The 20,994-nt window shown below is 41.2% G+C and overlaps 1 pseudogene; it reads right to left on the reverse strand.

Annotated features, from left to right (window-relative positions):
* Positions 1 to 763: 763 nt before the first annotated feature.
* Positions 764 to 1,802, reverse strand: LOC147543955 (secreted RxLR effector protein 161 pseudogene; annotated as a pseudogene).
* Between the last annotated feature and the right edge of the window lie 19,192 nt (positions 1,803 to 20,994).

Consider the following 20,994-nt stretch of genomic DNA (forward strand, 5'->3'; position numbering starts at 1 on the left):
CGGTCCAAGTATCCTGATCGGGATTATGTCGGCATATTAATCGTTTTTTGTTTCAGATGGCTGAATAGTGTATGATTAGCTTCTCACTTGAACTTCTATTTTTCGCGAGGACTCCTGTTTCCTTAAATAAGTTGGGTCAAATAAATGACTTTTATTAAATTAACCTTGGTTTCTCAAACCCTGGTTATATCACAAATCAATTCAGTCAAACTAGATAATTTTAACAATATAAACTTAGTAAAAGAGATAACAAATAATGAACAATAAACAAATGATAAGAGCTGATTTATTATTGAGTGAAAAGAAGAAAATAAACCGCAGTATAGATGTATAGAGAACTGCTGAAGTTTATGACTATTTATAGTAAGCTTTCTCCTAATAACTCAGCTAAAACCTAACTTGCTCCTAAATTAACTCAACGAACCAATGACCAAACAGCTCAACTTGACTCCTAAATAAACTGATGACTTAATCAAACCAAGGACTGCATCAGAGACCTAAAACATTTGCACTAATTTGTAACACTCCCCCTTAGTGCAGATGTACGGTTAACAACACCAAGCGCACTTCGAAACATTTCAAATTTGGCTTTGGCAAGCGCTTTGGTAAAGATGTCCGCAACTTTGTTTTTAGTTCGTACTTTCTGGAGCTCAATTTCTTGAGTTAACACCTTTTCTCGTACAAAATGAAAGTGGGTTTCGATGTGTTTCGTGTGTGCATGAAACACTGGATTTCAAGCGAGCTTGATCGCACTTTTATTGTCTCAATAGATGGGAACTGGATGGTCGATGACAAAGGTTATTTCTTGAAGGAGCCTCTTAAGCCAGAGACACTCTTGAGTGGCCATAGTGGCTAACACATACTCAGCTTCACAACTTGAAAGAGCAACAGTAGTTTGCTTTTTACTGCACCATGAGACTGCAGCTGAACCTGTGTTGAAACAATAGCCTGTTGTGGATCGTCTGTCATTTACGTCACTGGCCCAATCTGTATCTATAAAACCACTTAAAGAGAATGGTAATAAATGCTTGTATATTAGCCTAAAAGTTAGAGTATCTTTTATATATCGGAGAATCCTCTTTGCTGCAACTAAATGACCAGCACAAGGCCTTTCCATGAACTGAGATATAACCCCTACAGAATATGCAATGTCAGGCCTTGTGATGGTTAAGTAAAACAAGCTACCGACAAGTTGACGAAAAGGTGTTGCATCTTCCAATACGTGTCCTTCATCCTTTGTTAACTTGAGAGATGGTTCCATTAGAGTGGACATTCCTTTAGACTCTGTCATATCAAAACAACTCAATAGGCTAGTGGCATACCCTTTTTGAGATGCAAATTAACCATCTGACTTCTCAACTTCTAGACCAAGAAAATGACTAACTTCACCCAAACTTTTCATGTCAAAACAGATAGATAATTCATCTTTAAAAACGAGAAATTTCAGCATTGTCGTTGCCAGTTATTATCATGTCATCTACATATAAAAGAAGCATTATGTACATTTTGGATGTGCTCTTAATAAATAAGCTTCGGTCTGAATTTGAAGGTTTGAAATCGCAAAAAGAAAGATACTGAGCGATCTTACCATACCAGGCTCGCAGAGCTTGCTTGAGGCCATATAGAGCCTTTTTAAGTCGACACACGTAATCAGGAAACTCCTTGAAAACAAAACCTGGTGGTTGTTGCATGAAGATATCACGATCTAACTCTCCATATAGGAATGCATTCTTTACATCAAGCTGCCACAGGTTCAAAGCTTTATGCGCAGCCAAAGAAATTATTGTTCGAACTGTTATCATTTTTGTTGATGTCGAAAATTGGCTCCCGGTTAAATCAACATGAAAAGGGGAGTTGATGCATGACAGCCTCCGTTATGATGGTATATTTTGTTTAGATAGGGGAGATTCCTCTGTTCAGCTCTGTTTCTCTACTCTGCTCCGCTCCTCTACTCCGCGTTTCTTGCTTCAGCTCCTGACTCCTTGCTCTAGCTCCTGATTCCTTGCTCCAGCTCCTGATTTCTTGCTCCTGTTCGTCTGTTCCCAAAGGGGGGAAAACCTGCAAAGGGTTGGAAAACCGCTCCGACGCCCAAGACAGTCTGGGTGCTCTTTGTAGTAAAAGATTGAATATTGATTGATCCTTTTGGAGGGCGAGTTATGAGAACTCTGTTTTTGGAGGTGATCCTTCTGGTATGAAGATATCTTATATTTTAGGAGAGAGGGTGTGTTTGTTCTCCAGAGATCGTGTCCTTTGAAGGACGATGTGGGAGGCCTTTTATAGGCGAAGGTAGGCCGACTGTCCTTAGTGGCGGTGATGAGGCGATTGCTGTTAAATCGTAATAGAAGTTACCTCTTTCGCGTATCTAGGGTTTCTCTTCGAGTCTATCCCGGATCTTTGATAAGGGAAAGTTCCTAAGTTCAAGGGTACTTTGTTGATATCTTGCCGGAGTGATAAACTCTAAAGGAGAAGTTTCCTCTTTTAGATACGTGGAGCCTAATCGGGCTTAAACACTTCAAGATGTGTAACCGACTGAGATCTTTCTGGAAAGTCCGGGATTAGGTCATTAGGTCGCGTAGCGCTGATATCTTCCCAGTTCTGGGTGTAAGATATTTGCCGAACCTGTGGAGACCCCCCTTATTCCTTTGGAGATCTTAGGGCTGATCTATCCATGCCGATGGCGTTTTGTGCAAAGCTGGTTTCTTCTGGCCGACCTCCCAGTTAGGGGAATGTGTGGTGGACCATCAGGGATTTTAGCTGTCCTGCTGCCTTAAGCCGAGTCGTTCCAAGAGACTTCTGGTCTGGCCTTTGACTCTTCAGACGTTAGTCAACGTCTGGACATTTTATGCATCATCACGAGTCCCGCCACTCCTTAGTTGAAAGTAGAGAGACTAAGGAGTAGAAGTAACTCGGGTGTTTTACTTTGAAGGCCAGAAGTCAAAAGTATTACCTGTCCCAGAGTTGTATCGTGAAGCTCTTTAGGCCTTACCTAGACCATGGCTGTTTGGTGGAGTTCTATCTTCCTGTCAGTATTCGAGAGCTGATTGATGTTCATGAATTGGAGATTTTCTTTCACTAAGTGTTATCTTTGCTAGGGCTGATCCGGCTGCGTTCTGACACGTGGTTTATTATTCCAAGACACGTTTTGTCTTCTGCGCAAGTAATTTATTCATCTCCACGCGTGATTTTATGACGTCACAGATTTGATTCTCTGAATATGTGCTTCTGGCACTAACCTTTTAGATCTTTTCACATGGCAACCTGCTCTGCGATTTGTGGACGCGTGGAGCGTCATGACTGGTGAATGAAGCACGTCTCCTTGAAACCCGCGGAAGCCTCTTTGGTAACCGCAGTTCTTGAGCCGTTTACACTTCCTAGTCATTATCCCATTGAGTGTTTTCGAGGCGCGTCTGGTCTATCGCCTTTAATGCTTCTTATCTATTTCCGAGAGGTCTTTTGGTTATTCTTGTCACTATAAATAGCTTGCTTTGGCCTCCCAATTCTTCACTATGAAAAAGCTTGAGAAACATTTTGAGATTTTTTTCCTTCTGTTGTTGTTTCGTTATTTCTTCCTGTTTACTTCCGAAAGGTTCGGGATGAGGCCTCTGTTTGAGTTCATGCCAAGCGTTCGCTTTGATGGATGTTTCTTCATAATGACCGTGATAAAGGATGGGTTTCTTCATAATGGCCGTGATAATTTCACGCGCTGTTATGTTTGAGCCTGGAGGAGGGTGAGGCTTGTCGGCACTGCCTTCCGCCTAGGTGCTTAGGACAGGGTGATGATGCCCAGAGGGCTTCTTCGTCCTTAACTGCACCTCTTAATGGTGGTTCCGGTCAGCCTTTCCGCTTTTCTTCTCTCAAACTCCATGACGATTCTTTTCCAGTCGCTCATGTTTTTTGATCTGTTTTCCTTTCCCTCGACGATTAGGGCTTTTTGTAATTTCTTCTGTAATAGACCCAAGCGCCTGTGGTGGTTTGGGTGTCCTTTTTGTAATTTCTTCTGTAATAGTTCCCTCATCATGGCCTTTTTGCCCTATAAATAGATGTTTAAGGCAGAAATAACTTTTCTAAATCTCACCATGCCTTTTTTAATGGTTAACGGAACTCTCCCTGGTGGTGATGTTAGAGTTGCCTTCTACATGGTTCTGAACAGTGATGATTTTTCCATTGAGCATTTCTGCATGGAAGTGGCTGGCGAGGGTTTTGTTGACGTCCTTCGTCCGCACGATCTTATGAATGACGATCACCTTTCGAGCCTCAGTTCTTCCAGGCCACTTTATCCTTTGGTTTATTCTTTGACTGGTACTACCAGCACTTCCGAACCTGCTCTTTTTTCTACTGTGGGTTTTCTGGTTCGTCACGGTGGGGGTGGTCGCCTTCTGGCCGTCATTGATTAGGGCTTCGGTGGATATAGGTGGTCCTTCGTAATCTTCTTCTTCTTCTGGCGAATAAGAGCTTGCCGCCAAACTGTATTTTCCTGTTTTCTTAAATATGTAATCGAAAAGTTAATGTAATTAACCCTATACTTATTAATGCAATTTTTCTTAGGCTTAGTAAGCATGCTACGAACGATCGCTCCTGCAAAAGAAATAATTTCAGATCTAGTCTAGCATGCCCTAAGCTTACTATTTCCTTCTGCAAAATAAAACCCGAATTAGCCCTGCGTAAAAAGTTTTGAATAGTCTTACAGTTTTTAGCTCTGTCCCCGGTTGTTTATACCAGCGGAGTCTTCGCATAACTAGTTTTACCAGGACTCCTCCTTAGACCTCTGGTCAGGGCTTTCGCTACTAGAGCTGATATCGTTAGCTTGAGCTCGGCAAGTTTCGCTAGGACTTCTCCTTAGACCTCTGGTCGTGGTTTTCGCTACCAGAGCTGATATTGCCAGCTTGAGCTTGGCTAATTTAACTAGGACTTCTCCTTAGGGCCCTCGGTCGTCGCCATAGCTACCGAGGCTGTCTTCTCCCTGGTTGTGGCTTTCACTAGCAGGGTTGTTTTTGTCGGCTTGAGCTCGACTAGTTTTTGCCGGGACTCCTCCCTTGCCTCCGGTCGTGGCCTTAGCTACCAGGGCTGTCTTCCTCATTTTAAGCATGAATAGTTTCGCAAGGACTTCTCCTTATACCCTCGGTCACCTTCATCGGGGTGGTAGTTTTATCTAGGATTTCTCCTTGGGGATCCTTAGAGACCACGTTTCACTCGAGTAAAGAGTTGAGTTTAGCTAGGACTCCTCCTTTTGAGGCCTCGGGTTGCAGCCGTAGCTACCGGAGCTACCTCCTTTGCCGGCTTGAGCCGATCTGTGTAACTAGGGACTTCTCCTTGGGACCTTGGTGAGGGGTCGGTTTTTACTCGAGCAAAGTTCAGTTTAACTAGGACCGCTCCTTAGGGCCCTCAGTTGTTGCCGTGGCTACAGAGGCTATCCTGTCCCTGATCGTGGCTTTGCATAGCAGGGCTGTTTTAAATTAGGGCCCTTGGTCGCTGCTCTCACCTACCAAGGCTGCCTTTAGGTCCCCTGGTTGTGGCTTTCGCTGTCAAGGGTACCTGCTCGATTCAGAGCGAGATGAGTTTAATTAGGACTCCTCCTGTTATAGCGTTTTGTGCTAAAAAATATTTTTATTTTATAAGATAAAATATGTAGCTAGTAATGTTACTTCTTTTGCCTAATGACTTTATTCAAAAAAGGAAGATAGTAGGGGTACTGATGACCTTAGTTTTTCAGCTCTGCATATCTGTCGTCGGGTCATCGCAGAACACTTTGTCTCCTCCAATGGTGGCTGGATTCGTTAATTCTTGCTCGCAGCCCCGGGCGGAGATGAAATAGCATTCCCGGGCTATTTTCTGGTCTCCTCTGATCGTCCTGATGAGATTCGTTCCCGGAATTAGGAACTTCATCATAAGGTGGGTCATGGAAACTATTGCTCCTGATTCCCTCAGGAAGTTTCTGCCCAATATGATGTTATAAGCGTACATTTTATCGACGATTGCGAAGTTTAGCATTTGCTGATTCTCCTTCGCCGATCAGTACTGGCAGGGTCGCTATTCCATCTATTTCGACCTGATTGTCTCCGGATCCTGTCAAGCAAGATTTATAAGATTTGAGATGGCGTTCGCTTACCCCGAGTTTTTGGAAGCACGTGCGGCTCATGACCTCTGTGAGCTCCCCGTATAGACTAGAATGCGTCATATCCTCCAATTGGCAATTACGGCTGTTATTACCAGCGGATCTGCGTGCGGAGTTATTACCCCGACCAGATCGTCGTCTGTAAATACAATGGGTGGAGCTTCCATGGCAGGCTTGATTAGAAAGACTGGCCGGTTCCTTGCTTGGTTGGCATATCTGTGCTGCTCGCCTTTGGTTGCTCCTCCGAGGGTAGGTCCTCCTAGTATGGTATTGATATTCCCCATTACCGGTGGACCCCTCTGAACCTTTGTTTGCTTTTCTAGAAGTAGGGCCCTGCCCGTTGGTTTCAGATCCCGATCTGATTCCTGCCCTGTTTACTGGCTTTTTGTTTCGGTATCCGTAGGGTCGTTGTTCTTTATGGATGTATTTATCCAATTCTTCTTTTCTTACCATCTCTTCATTCAGATTCTTGAGGTGCCGACAGTCGTCGGTCTTGTGGTCGTAGCCTCTGTGAAAGGCACACCACGCAGTCATATCTTTGGATCCGAACTCTCCTCGGTCGTCATTGGGTTTGGGCAGTTCAGCCTTTCCTTTCGCTATCAGTACCTGCAAGATTTCCTCCCTTCCTTTCATTAGGGAGGTGTATGCTGCGAAGTCAGCCCTGGGCCTCCTGCCTCGCTCTCGTTCCCTGGGTAACCTGACTTCCTCCCGTTCTCTTTTTCGGTGGCGCTCACTTTCATAAGGAATATTGGCCACCTCCTGAAGGATATATTGCCTCGGTCTGAAGGAATGGTATCCTTTCGAAGGAGTGTCCTTCGACCAAGGATGCAATGTGAACAATTTGGCGAATAGGATCTTAATGACCTTACTCGGAAGATCATTAGTCCGGTCCAATTAGGGGTCGTAATGCTTAGCTAGAAGCCAACTACGATCGTCGGATCAAGGAGTTGATTCGCGGCTAACATAGACCGGATCCTACAAGGGTTACACATCAGAGTAATGATTTGAATGAAGAGAATTGACTAGAAGGAGAATGGCAAATAAATGGATTGGATCCATTATTGGTAAGTCCAGATAGATTCGGAGAAGTCCGAAGAGATACAAACATGTCCGGGCCCAAAAGGGAGGCCCGGAAAGGCTTTAGGTAGGCCGGCCATGTGATGGCCGACCTAGGCAATAAGGCGGGGCATGTGATGGCCGGTTAGGCCCTAAGTGGGCAGGCCAAGGGAGCCCATAAAGGGCTATGTTGGCCGGCCACTCCAAGTAACCCTAAAGAGGGTATTTTAGGTGTTGCCTTATAATTAGGTTTTAGGAATCCTAGTTTCAGTCTAATACCTCTTCTAGGGATTTCTATATATACCTAATTATACAACCTAAAGAGAGAGCCAGCTTGAGAGCTTTTCTGAGAGCCTGAAAGAGGTTTAGTATATACATCTCAGAGAGAGAGAGAGAAAAGGAGTTTTCTCAAGTATCTAGTCAAGAAGAAGGAGTTCTTCATCTCAACCTTCAAGAAGTTCCTAGCTGACTGAAAGGAGGGAGTTCAAGTCATTACTCGGTACCACATTGAACAGCTCGTCGATCCCTCTCTTGATGCTGGTGTTTCCTCGGAAAGCTTCGCAGAAAGCTTGGGCGAGCTGGTCAAAAGACTTTATTGACCCCGGGGCTAGAGCTTGGTACCATGCCTGAGCTGGGCCTTTTAGGATGATGGCGAATACCACACACCATATATTTCGGTTGGTCGTGCATAGATTCATCCCCGCAACATAGTTGTTGATGAATACTCCCAGGTCTTCCACGCCGTGATAGTGTTCCAGCGTGGGGCACTTGAAGTTTGCCGGTTTTTCGAATTCTAGTATTTCCCGACAGAGAGGTGGCTGCCGAATTATCGTCCTTCCCCAGAGTTGGTCCTTATCTTTTTCTCTCGTTAGTTCCGCCACTTGATGTATGAGCAACTCGCGGGTGGGGTCTTCCACGCACCCCTCGCCTATCCCAACGTTCTTGGGGGTATAAGGTTTGTCTGGGTTTTGCACTCCTTGTTCCCTCAAGATGCTCTCCAGACGCATCTGGTCGCCTGGTTGCAGAGTTAGGGTCTCGGGTGCGTAGGTGTCGCTAGGCGAGAAGAGCCTTCTCGCGAACGTCCTGAGCACTTCTTTCCTTTTATTGGGTGCTGTAGCCCTCCTGGCTATTTCCGCTTTGTGGAGGCTTTCCTTCAATCGTTTTGCATCCTCGTCCTTTCGGAGGTAATCAGTCTTGAGTTGTTCAAGTTCCACCGCGAGCTCATCTGCGCTCCGAGATCTGCGGGGTGTTCCACGTGGAGTGTGCTCGTCTGAGAACATGTTTGCCTGAAGAGCTCAGAGGAGTACTTAGTTCTGAAAAAGTATTAAGTAGGATTCGAGTTACCGAATGTGCGGATTTGCTGTAGAGATCCCCTTCTTCTAGCGCCAACTGTTGATGTCGAAAATTGGCTCCCAGTAAAATCAGCATGAAAAAGGGAGTTGATGCATGACAACCTCTGTTATGATGGTATATTCTGTTTAGAGAGGGGAGATTCCTCTGTCCAACTCTGTTTCTCTACTCTGCTTCGCTCCTCTGCTTCTCTACTCCTTACTTCTTGCTTCAGCTCCTGACTCCTTGCTCCAGCTCCTGATTCCTTGCTCTAGCTCCTGATTCCTTGCTCCTGTTCGTCTGTTCCCAAAGGGGGGAAAACCTGCAAAGGGTCCGAAAACCGCTCCGACGCTCAAGACAGTCAGGGTGTTCTTTGCAGTAAAAGAATGAATATTGATTGATCCTTTTGGAGGGCGAGTTATGAGAACTCTGTTTTTGGGGGTGATCCTTCTGGTATTAAGAGATCTAATTTTAAGAGAGAGGCTGTGTTTGTTCTCCAGAGATCGTGTCGTTTGAAGGACGATGTGGGGGGCCTTTTATAGGCGAAGGTAGGCCGACTGTCCTTAGTGGAGGTGGTGAGGCGGTTGCTGTTAAATCGTAATAGAAGTTACCTCTTTCGCGTATCTATGGTTTCTCTTCGAGTCTATCCCGGATCTTTGATAAGAGAAAGTTCCTAAGTTCAAGGATACTTTGTTGATATCTTGCAAGAGTGATAAACTCTAAAGGAGAAGTTTCTTCTTTTAGATACGTGAAGTCCAATCGGACTTAAACACTTCAAGATGTGTAACCGACTGAGATCTTTCTGGAAAGTCCAGGATTAGGTCATTAGGTCGCGTAACGTTGATATCTTTCCAGTTTTGGGCGTAAGATATGGCCGAACCTGTGGATACCCCCCCTTATTCCTTTGATGATCTCAGGGCCGATCTATCCATGCCGAGGGCGTTTTGTGCAAAGCTGGTTTCTTCTGGGCGACCTCCCAGTTAAGGGAATGTGTGGTGGTCCATCAGGGGTTTTAGCTGTCCTGCTACCTTAAGCCGAGTCGTTCCAAGAGACTTCTGGTCTGGCCTTTGACTCTTCAGACGTTAGTCAATGTCTGGACATTTTATGCATCATCAATTTTAGCGACAGGACTAAAAGTCTCCTCGTAATCTAGTCCATATTGCTGGGAAAAACCACGTGCAACGAGCCGAGCTTTATACCTGTCTATGGTGCCATCTGCCTTCTTTAATTTATAAACTCATTTACAAGTAACTAAGTCAACATCCCTTTGTTTTGTTACAGGCTCTCATGTAGAATTTTTATGCAGCGCATCGATTTCTTCACCCATAGCGCCATCTCATTCAACAATATTTTTAGCTTCGTTGTAATATTTAGGTTCATCTGCATATGTATCTCCCATCAAAAAACATGAGATAACACTACAATTATTCAATTAAACTTCATAGTCAGATAAATACCCAGGTTGGGACCTTTGTCTTGTTGACCTTCGTACCTTAACTTCAGTGTGCTGCTGCAGGTCCTCAAACGAATGACCTGTCCTTCCCCTTTCTCTAGAATCACTATAGAATGGCTCAAGATCAGCCAAATCACTTTGCACATTTGCAGCAGAAAAATATGTTGATGCTTCATCAAAAATCACATCCCGAGAAACAATATACTTCTTTGTAACGGGATCCATACACCTCCATCCTTTCCTATGTGAATCATATCCAACAAAAATGCACTTTCTTGCCTTTGGGTCAAGTTTGGTTCTACTACTTTTTGACACATGGACATAACAAACTGAACCAAACACTCGAAAAAAACTTACATTGGGCTTGTGATGATATAAAGCTTCGAAAGGAGATGATGTTGTTTCTGGCCATGGAGGCAATCAATTGATGACATAGCTTGCGCATTGCATAGCTTCTGCCCACAACTCACTAGGAAGGTTCTTATCATGCAACCATGATAAGCATGTTGCAGTGAGATGTGCCAACTTCCGTTCTGCCACGCCGTTCTGCTGGGGTGTATCCGGACATGTCATTTGTCGTTGAGTCCCATGTTTCTCACAGTATGTGAGAAAATCTTCAGCGATGTATTCTCCACCATTATCAGTACGCAATCACTTGATGAACGAACCAAATTCCTGTTTAACAAGCATATGAAAGTTGATAAATTTTGAAAAAGCTTCACTTTTATGAGTGAGAAAGTTTGCCATATTGGCAACCTAGACAAATTACATCAGGAAGAATCTCCTTAAGAAAAGGAACACCATCGAGTAGCTTCTTGTTAGAGATTTTCTGCAATCATTGATAGCCAACATGGCCTAACCTAGCATGCCAAAGTGAGGCGCTTGAATTCTGGCTTGTCTTTGCTACATAAGCTTCACTTGCAGACAAAACATATAAGGACTCCTTCTTTTGGCCAGTAAAAAGAACATCAGCAATAAGACTCTTTAAATTTTCAAGTACATGAACATTCTTTGGGCCAAAAAGCACATACCTCCCAAAATCTGTTATTTGTGAAACTGAAACGAGGTTCTTTGCTGATCCCGGAACATGATACACATCTTTAAGAGCAACACTAGCACCATTCGTACATTCATCCTTAACGGAAACTGACCTTCATTTGAGACCGGATGTACAGAGTTAACAGCTGTAATAATGACACGCTTTCCTTTATGTGGACGAACATTTGAAAGTAAAAAATGCATTTCCCGTGGCATGATGTGAACAACCAGAATCAACAATCCACTCCTTCTTGTAGTCTATGGACCCACTATCAGCTGTATGTGCGTTGGTCTGGTGCACAACAGCGGCTATATTACCTGGCTGGTTAATAGCCACAACAGAAAAACACTGCTCCCATTTGGGTTGATCTTCCACTTTGCTCTCGAGTACATGTTCCTTACTTTTATGTACTACATCTGCTTCCGTAATTTTGACACGATAGTTTTGCTTAATATGTCCAGATTAAACACATCTATTGCACACAACCTTCACTCGACAGTCCCGCTTTAGGTGTCCCATCTTCCCACACCTATAGCATGCACTGGAGCTACCCTTGGACTGCCCCTCAGTTCTGAACTGCTTCCTATCACCTGGAAAATGCTGAAATTTTTCTTTCCCTTGGTCCTTAGTATAAAGGACATTATCCACTTCGGAAAGATGCGGGTTGGACATTTGCTTCACCAATGCTTCCTGGTTTGAGAGCAAATTCTCCAACTCAATAATTGAAGGTTGATTTATCCACCCATGCACCGAAGAAATAAATGGCATGAACTCCATCCTCAAACCACGAATGAGATAACGGCGCAACCGTGCATCGCTAATGGGCTCGTCCGTGTCAAGTTTTGAAATTTGAGCACATAAATTCTCAATTTTCAGAAAGTATTCTGAAATGGAGAGATTACCTTGAGTCATCCCAGCAAGTTCATTTTCCAGAAACTGCAAACACATCGTATTCTTTTGAGTGAACAACCTTTCAAGCGTCTCCCACACCTGCTTTGGCGTCTTCATATCACGAACATGGTCAATGTAATCTTTACTGATTGATGTTCGTAGAGCAAATAAAGCTTTGCCGCACTTGATCTTCCACTTTCGTCGCAAATCAACATTTTGGGGAGTGTCCTCTGGAATTATCGTTTCAGCACCAGAGATAAGATCCCAAAAATCTTGCCCTTGTAGGTAAGCTTCCATGCAAAGCTTCCAGTAACTATAATTGTTACCAACAAGCTTATCTACAGAGGCTTCAGAAACACCATTACCACCATTCATCTTAAATGGATAGAAAAACACTTCAAGTCGTAAGACTCAATAACACAGATTCATTGAGTAATCAAATCAAACACTTTGTAGGCAACCTGGCTCTGGTACCATATCACAAATCAATTCAGTCAAACTAGATAATTTTTACAATATAAACTTAGTAAAAGAGATAAAAAAAATGAACAATAAACAAATGATAAGAGCTGATTTATTATTGAGTGAAAAGAAGAAAATAAATCGCAGTATAGATGTATAGAGAACTGCTGAAGTTTATGACTATTTATAGTAAGATTTCTCCTAATGACCAGCTAACACCTAACTTGCTCCTAAATTAACTCAACGATCCAATGACCAAACAACTCAACTTGACTCCTAAATAAACTGATGACTTAATCAAATCCAAGACTAAATCAGAGACCTAAAAAATCTGCACTAATTAGTAACACTTTTAACCTCAATCATTTCAACTACTTTTGAGCCAGCTAGTATAGGCAGAGCTGTAACTGATGAACAAATTAGGTGATGATTAAGTTACAAAATAACAGTTGTGAGGTATTGAATTATGTTCATGATTGAGCGGATGGGGCTTACTTTGTGGCATTTGGAAACTGGATTTCCTGAATTATTGTAGGCCCGTGCTAGTGATCATTCATGATTAAGTTATTGCTAGTTGACTTATATTTCTCCACAATTTCTATATGGTGGGGTTATATATACTTAAACTTATCCTATTTCTTTTTTTTTGTTGAAAAAAACTTATCCTATTTAATAAGGCATACACTCTTCATATTCGATTTGATTTTGATATTTGATAGATTCATTTGCTCGTTGTAAGATTAGGTGATGTTTCTCGTTATGTTTTAATGTATGTACTAAGTAGTATAATTATAGAAACATTTTATCCGAAATCTTAAGTGATTCTCCACTAGTACGACACTATATGATTTATTTAGGCCGTAAATATTTGTCTCTCGTAAACTGTCATCACCATTTCTTCCTTTCATGCAAGAGACCCTTAAAAGAAATTTCACATCTTCTTCCTGGCTCATCCCCTATCACCACCCACCTAAGCCACCTTCGACTGCTCTCTCTCTCTCCTCTCTCTCTCTCTCTCTCTCTCTCTCTCTCTCTCTCTCTCGGGAAAACATGTTTTTATTTTTGGAGATGGTCCTCCAAAAGAAATATTTCTGAAAGACACCGGTCGATCTGTTGGAGTGCACAGAAGTAGTCGGAACGTCATAGAAAAAAAATCACATTTTTCACCCAAAAATTGTTGTACTTTGGGAATTTTTTTTTACCCGTTACTTTTTTTACATTTTAGAAGATTTTCTATGAAACTGATTCCAGTCAAGGCGAACAACAACAAAAACCAATTTTAAGAATTCAAGTAACCAGTTGACTGAGTTCAACAAAAAAAAAAAAAGTAACCAGTTGACTGATTGAATTATAATAAGTAACTTGTTAGTTGTAAAATAATTTTTCACAACAATGTATTTGATGTAATTGTAATAATATATAGTAATCTATGCAATAAATATATCTATGAGTATGTCAGGTGATTGTTGGGCTTTAGTCTGTTGTTAGTCAGGTGATGGAAAATCACAAGCAGAAGCAGACAAGCCAAGAGATGGAAATTGTGATAAGGGAAGGAAAAAAGCAAAAAAGCAACCCACCGCCCAATTAAGCATACACGCAACATGTGAGCGAGCAGAAAAGGTGTGATTCCCCACGGAATCAATGTGCTTGTGGTAGGAAGGACTCAACTACATACATTCCAACACCAAACTATCTTCCACCTCAAAGAATTGGGTCCCTCACCTCAATACATCTCTCTCTCTCTCTCACTCATAATAGATACATTAACCTTTTCTAACTAATCCGCCCTCTGACTTCTACCGATAGCAACTACTACTTCTCTGGCCAGGAGAATGTATCATTTCAGTCGGCTACATAATCTCACTCTCCACATAATATGTATATGGCTGGAATCATCGGATAGTTGGGGCCTCCTTTTTTGTTCTTTTAGTGGTTTACAATCATGTGTCATCCAGCTCCTGACTTTGCCAAAGTTTGCTGAAGAAAATTGCTATACGCCCGTAGTCAATTCCTAACACCTACAGGCAGGGCCGTGCCTGAAAATTCGGGGGCCCCGTGCAAAATTTTATTATGGGCTTTCCGTACAATAATTTTTTTTATAAAAATAGACGTAAGAAAAAATTTCCGTTAAATTTTTTTTTTTTAAAACTGTAGACTAAGAAATCCACAAATGCTTGTGGACAAAGAGATTTGGTTATTCTATCTTAGATTATAAGTTTAGTAACATACCGAAATTTAAGTTCTCGTGGAATGTTTGGATCTTAACATAAAATCATATTGAAAATTCACTTTGCAACTTATCAAGCTTAATACAGTTATCAAGCATAATACAGTTATAAGTTTAGTAACATACCGAAATTTAAGTTCTCATGAAATCCAAATGATTTTTTTTGAATACTTTGACATGATTGTCATGTATAATTTATGTTGGAATGTTAGTAATTAGATTCTATTGCTTAAAAAACTCTTTAAATGATGAAAGAAAATACCTAAAATAAATAAATGATTAAAAAGAGTGTGATGGAGCAAGAACAAAGATTTGTTTAGTAACTATTCTCTCGAGGTAACAAAACCACAAAAAAATGTCATGACTCGAACCCAAGTCAATCATTTGGAGGTCAAAACCTTACCAACTGAGCTGAAATTCAGTTAACGTTCAAGTTCATAGTGTCATTTATATATACTAATAGTTCGACCTATATAGGTTTTGGGCCCCTTGCGGTGGGGGGCCCAGTGCGAGCGCCCTGCCCGCACCCCCCACCGCACGGCCCTGCCTATAGGGCTCCCACTCGGACTGACCACGTCTCTCACCTTTCAAGCTCTCTAGAATCGAATCAAGCACTCTAGGTTAAATCTCCAGATCAAGTTCTCTAAGTTTTTCGTGCAAGATCTTTGAACATAAAGAAATAAAGAAGAAAAAACGAAGACGAGAAGAGGAAGAGGGGCGGTGCTCGGGGGGCGCCTCTTGGGCCGTTCTGAGGTGCGCCTACATTCGAAGGTCCCAAGAAAATTTTTGGGGTGCACCTATAGATGCACCCTTTGCTAAAAGTTGATTTCATATGGTTAGATATTAACAATTGAAATTTGGGATTTAAAATTAGAAGCGATCTAGCTGAAAGTGACTTAGCTATAGTCTCACGTCTACCAAAAAAAGAGAGTTAATTTTCTTATAACATCTACAACTTTGCTTGATTTGAACTAGCCACACGCGCGGGTTGGGGTATGGGCGCTTTAGTTGCGCATTTCGCACTTGGGATTTTTTCCCTGATAGATTATCATCCAATTGTTGCAGATCAGATTGTTGGGGACATTTTGTGGTTATTGCGGATCACTATTTGACGGACCAGATTAGTCGCGTGGAACAGATAGGGGATGTTTGGAAACATCTTACCACTACCCTAGCCTCACAAATCTAGTTCTATTAGTTTCAATAAAGCTTGATAATAATAACTTCGTTACTTGGAAAAAGCAAGTTGTACCCATCATGCAATCTCAGGATTTGTTTAGCTATGTTGAACCATCTTCTACCCCATCCCCCTCTATCATTCGTAATCCATAAACTAATCTCGACATCCCTAATCCGGCCTTTCTACACTGGACTAGGAGAGATCAAACTTTGATAAGTTGGCTTCATACCACCCTCTCTCCATCAGTCTTATGTCAGGCTCCAGACTTCCAAACTTCTAAAGACTTGTTTTTACCTACTAATTACAAGATACCTTTAGTGCTCAGGATACTGCTAGGAAATCACAACTCACACTCCAGCTCCAAACCATTCAGAAGAACAAGTTATCAATGGCTGAATATGTTGGTAAGATAAAAGAAATTTCCGATGCCATTTCTCCGTCTCATGCTACTGTTCCGGATATAGAGTTAATTTTACATACCCTTAGAGCAGGGCCGACCGAAGTAGTCCGGAGGCCTAAAGCGAAGAAAAATTTGGGGTCCTTTTTACACTAGCTATAAAAAAATTTGTTGTAAGATAGGAGAAGTCTCAGCTGTTGGTATTTTGATTAGTGGTAGTTTTTTGTACTTGGGACTGTGACGTTTATGGGTTTATAATTTGATGGATTATGCTTCTAATCTTTTAATAGTTAATCTTAATCCTTTTTAGAGATAGATTAGTTTTGGGTGTTTTGTTCTCTAGCTGGTTTTGGTTGGCTTTTAGTGGTTTTCTTGCTAGCTTAGGTGTCCGGCCATAGTAGGGAGATTGTGCTTGCTTCTGTCCTTGTCAGCCCTCTGTTGTGTTTTGGTTGAAGGAGAGGGTGCCGTTAGAATTCCATGGGTATCCAGGCCCCCCAAGAAATCAACCCAACTATCTTAAGTTGGAACGTTCGTGGCATCTCTTCGTTTACAACGAAGAAACATCTACTCAATATTATATCCCGTAAACATCCGGATATTATTTTTCTTGCTGAAACAAAGAACAAATCGTTTAATATCATGAAAAATATTCGTATAGGCAAAGAATATGCTAGTCACTTCATAGACCCGGTGAACAAGGCTGGAGGTCTAGCGATGTTCTGGAAACATAATATTCAAGGTAATATTCTTTTCTCGGACAAAAATATGATCCACATGGAACTTCATGATACTCAAAACAATAATCGCTCTTTTATCACGGGCTTCTATGGTAGCCCATATAATAATAACAAAATGAAACCTTGGAAACAGCTTCTAGATATCAACCCGGGTTCAGATATGCCGTGGATGATTATCGGGGATCTTAACATCATTCTGGACCCCCAGTATTAGAGTGGGGGTAATTCTAACTCCAACTCTAACACACCCAAGGTTAACAATATCATCACGAAACTTGAACTTCTGGATATGGGTTTTCAGGGTAACCCGTATACGTGGAGTAATAAACAATTCGGTCATAACCTGATTCAAGAACGTTTAGACAGAGCCCTGGCCAACCAGCCTTGGCTACAAAAGTACAAAAACTCTTGCATCACTCATCTGGATGGTATTGGTTCGGACCATCTTCCGATTCTGCTCTCTAGTTTCGAGCCCCATCCCAAGCAACCGAAACCCTTTAAGTTTATTCGTACTTGGATGTCTCATCCGGAGTGTCAGAATTTCATTTCTGACAAATGGGATTCTAACATCTACCCTCAGATCGATATTCAAGCTAATCTCACAAACTTAAGTAAACATCTCACCAAATGGAATAAGAATGTTTTCGGCAATATTGAAAACGACATTAATAAGATAGTGGCTAGTTTGCAGGAATGTAAATGCAACAAAGAATATATTGGCCTTAGTATGAGGCTCGAGGAGCTTTACAAACTGCAAGAGAGTATGTGGAAGGAAAAATCGCGTAATAATTTCATTACGCTGGGAGACAAAAACACTAAATATTTCCATTCTCAAGCGATTCAAAGAAACCGGAACAATCGTATCCTGGCCATTAAGGACAATATTGGGAGTTGGCAGGAAAACGTTAATGACATCCAAACCATATTCTCTTCTCACCTTTTAAACATTAGTACACTAACAATACTAGTATGAATAATCAGATTAGTGACCTTTTCCAGTCATCCATTTCAGATATTCAGAATCTTGAGCTGACGAGAACCCCAGATAGGACGGAGATTGATGGAGCCATTAATTGGTTAAAGAAAGAGGCAGCCCCAGGTCCCGATGGCTTCCCCCCTTTCTTTTTTCAGGTCAAACTGGGATACGATCAACCAGGGGTCTGTTTGATAGGCAATTTTCTCGGAGAAAAGGGAAACTTTTTCCCAAACAATGATATTTTTAGGTGTTTGGTTGCCAGTTTAGAGAAAGTGTAAGATGCCCTCACGTGACCTTCTTTTTCTCATATTTCCCCAAAAACAGGGAATCTCTTGACCCATCTTTTATTAGAGAAATATTTTCTCCTAACACGTCTCTTCTGCCAACAACCTACTATTAAACCCTTCTGCCATTTTCAACAAAAGAAATTAAAGAGAACAAAAGACAAATAATCTCTTCATGTTATCAGTCTATATTGATTAATTTTGGTGATATGAAATCAATCTTCATTGATCAATCGCCATGAATGAATCAATTGACATGAATGAATCAAATGTCGTGAATCAATTTCCATGAATGAATCAATTGCCATGAATCAATTCTAGATATATATAGAGTAGGAGCCTATGTAGAAAGTTGTCTGATGAAGTTGGTGATGTGAGTTCATATTTGTTTCACCAAAATAAGTTGAATGGGGCATTCTCTTCTCCTCCTCCCTCTCTCTCTCTCTCTGTAAGTATTTATTTTGAGTATTGAATTCTTATGATTCTGTGTTACATCGGATATACAACTAGAATCATTTATAAAAATGGAAGTTTAAGGTGAATCTAAGTATTAATCTTTGATGATGCTATGTTTGATCTTGATCATTCCCCTCAAAATGATTATCATCAAAGATTAATAATAGTGGGAAAACCTTCAGCTTTTGTTTATAGAGAAGATGATGAAAAAAGAAAAGAAGAAAGGTTCAATCGATTTCAAACAATTTGAGGTTCAATCATAAGTATTCAGAATTTGTGATGCCCATAAACCCATGTGCATATTGTTTTCCAAAATCTTACTAGGTTGAATTGATACTCTGTTTATCTGAACCATTTAGAGCTCCAAATCATCAATGGAGGTCATTACTGTTCAACCAATGAAGAAAAACAGATGAGGACCCAGGCCAAGACGTTCTCAATATTAAAGAGGTCTTAAATTTTATGGAAGAATAGGTTGTTAAGAGTCTGGCACACTTGGTCTCTCTTTGGATAAATGGGAGAACCCTTCCTATACTTTTGCATCACTTACATACATCTTACAAGCAAAATGGGAATAATTCTTTTGTGAACAAAACGGTAGAAATTGCAAAAATTAGAAAGTTGGAATTTCTTTTTACCTTAACGAACCAAACAGTAAAAAATTTGAAAATATTAATGGAGAAAATGATTCTCGAAGAAAATGTTTCTCGGAGTAAATATTTCCCTATTTTTTTTCTTTTCCACCCATTGCTATCAAACACAACCCAGGATATCTACATGATGGTTACCAATTTCTTTTGTACATCTCATCTTCCCTCAGACACTAATCACACGAATATTTGTCTCATCCCCAAAACTACTTCACCTCAAACGCCGGCAGACTATCGTCCTATTAGTCTACTTAACACTACATACAAAATTATCACAAAAATCCTTGCTGATAGATTCAAAAAAACGCTAACCAATATAATATCCCCTTTTCAATCTGCATATGTTCCAGGTAGGCAGATATCAGACAACATCATCATGGCGCAGGAGATTATCCACTCTTTTAAAAAGTTGAAAGGACACAAAGGATACTTCGGCCTCAAATTAGACATGTCTAAAGCGTTCGATAGAATCGAATGGAATTTCCTGGAAGAACTCATGAGGAAATTGGGCTATGCCGATCATTGGATCAATGTGATCAACGCTTGCATATCAACCTCTTCCATGGCGGTTCTCATTAATGGTAGGCAAGGTCTAAAGTTCTATCCCAGCAGGGGTATTAGACAAGGAGATCCCCTCCCACCATTCCTCTTCACTACTGCGATGGAAGGTCTCAGCAGGCTCATCTCCTCTAAAGTAGGTACTACTTCCTTTCAAGGCTACCCGACCAGCAACCCTGAGCTGGAAATTACTCATCTATTATTTGCAGATGACTGCATCATTTTTGGTAGAAACTCTTTGGATAATATTTACAATCTTAAAAACCTCCTACGAATCTTTTGTGAATCATCCGGGCAAATGATTAATTATAGTAAAACTAATATTTTCTTCTCCAAGAATTCTCACCCTAAGTTCAAAAGGATGATTACTAGATCTCTCAAAGTCAAATATGCTTCCGCTTTGGAGAAATACTTGGGTGCACAGTTATTCATAGGGGCAACCAAAACGAAAGTTTTCAACGAACTGATAGAGCAGATCAACAAAAAACTCAACAAATGGAATCACTCATTCCTTTCTCAGGCAGGGCGTAGGGTGGTGATATCTTCTGTGGCGGCAGCCGTACCTCGATACCAGATGCAATGCTTTGCACTCCCTAAAGGTGTAAGTAAATGCATAATGACTGTTCAAAAGTCATTCTGGTGGGGTAAGTCTAAAGGTATTTGTACTAAGGCCTGGACCTCTATCTGTCTTCCTAAAAAAGAAGGAGGTCTGGGATTACACCTTCCGGAATTAGATAATAAAGCTTTTCTCAGTAAACTCGTGTGGAGATTACGCACTGAACCAAAAGCAGCATGGGTACAGCTGTTAAAAGCCAAATATTATCCCACTACGGATACTCCTGGTCGTGTCAAATCTAACCATTCTTGGATATGGAAAAATATTAACAAATTTAATGATCAAGTGCATGATCTTGCATGCTGGGAAACGCATTCGGGAATAGATATCAATATTTGGAAGGACAAATGGATACCAACTCTAAATTCTCCACCGCCTAATAATTTCAACTCAAACCTCCTTAAGGTTTCCCAACTCATTACGAATGATAACTGGAATGAGAACATTTTAATGGAAACGTTTGATGCGAATACTAGAAACCTGATTAAATCTATTCCCATTGATAGTAATGGGAAGGATCAAATCAGATGGCAATTAACTAACTCAGGAAAATTCACAGTCAAGTCTATGT

Source organism: Eschscholzia californica, unplaced genomic scaffold (genome assembly GCF_041429995.1).
Source record: "Eschscholzia californica isolate CP2 unplaced genomic scaffold, dmEscCali1.0.p SCAF_4, whole genome shotgun sequence".
In the NCBI taxonomy this organism is placed as follows: domain Eukaryota; kingdom Viridiplantae; phylum Streptophyta; class Magnoliopsida; order Ranunculales; family Papaveraceae; genus Eschscholzia; species Eschscholzia californica.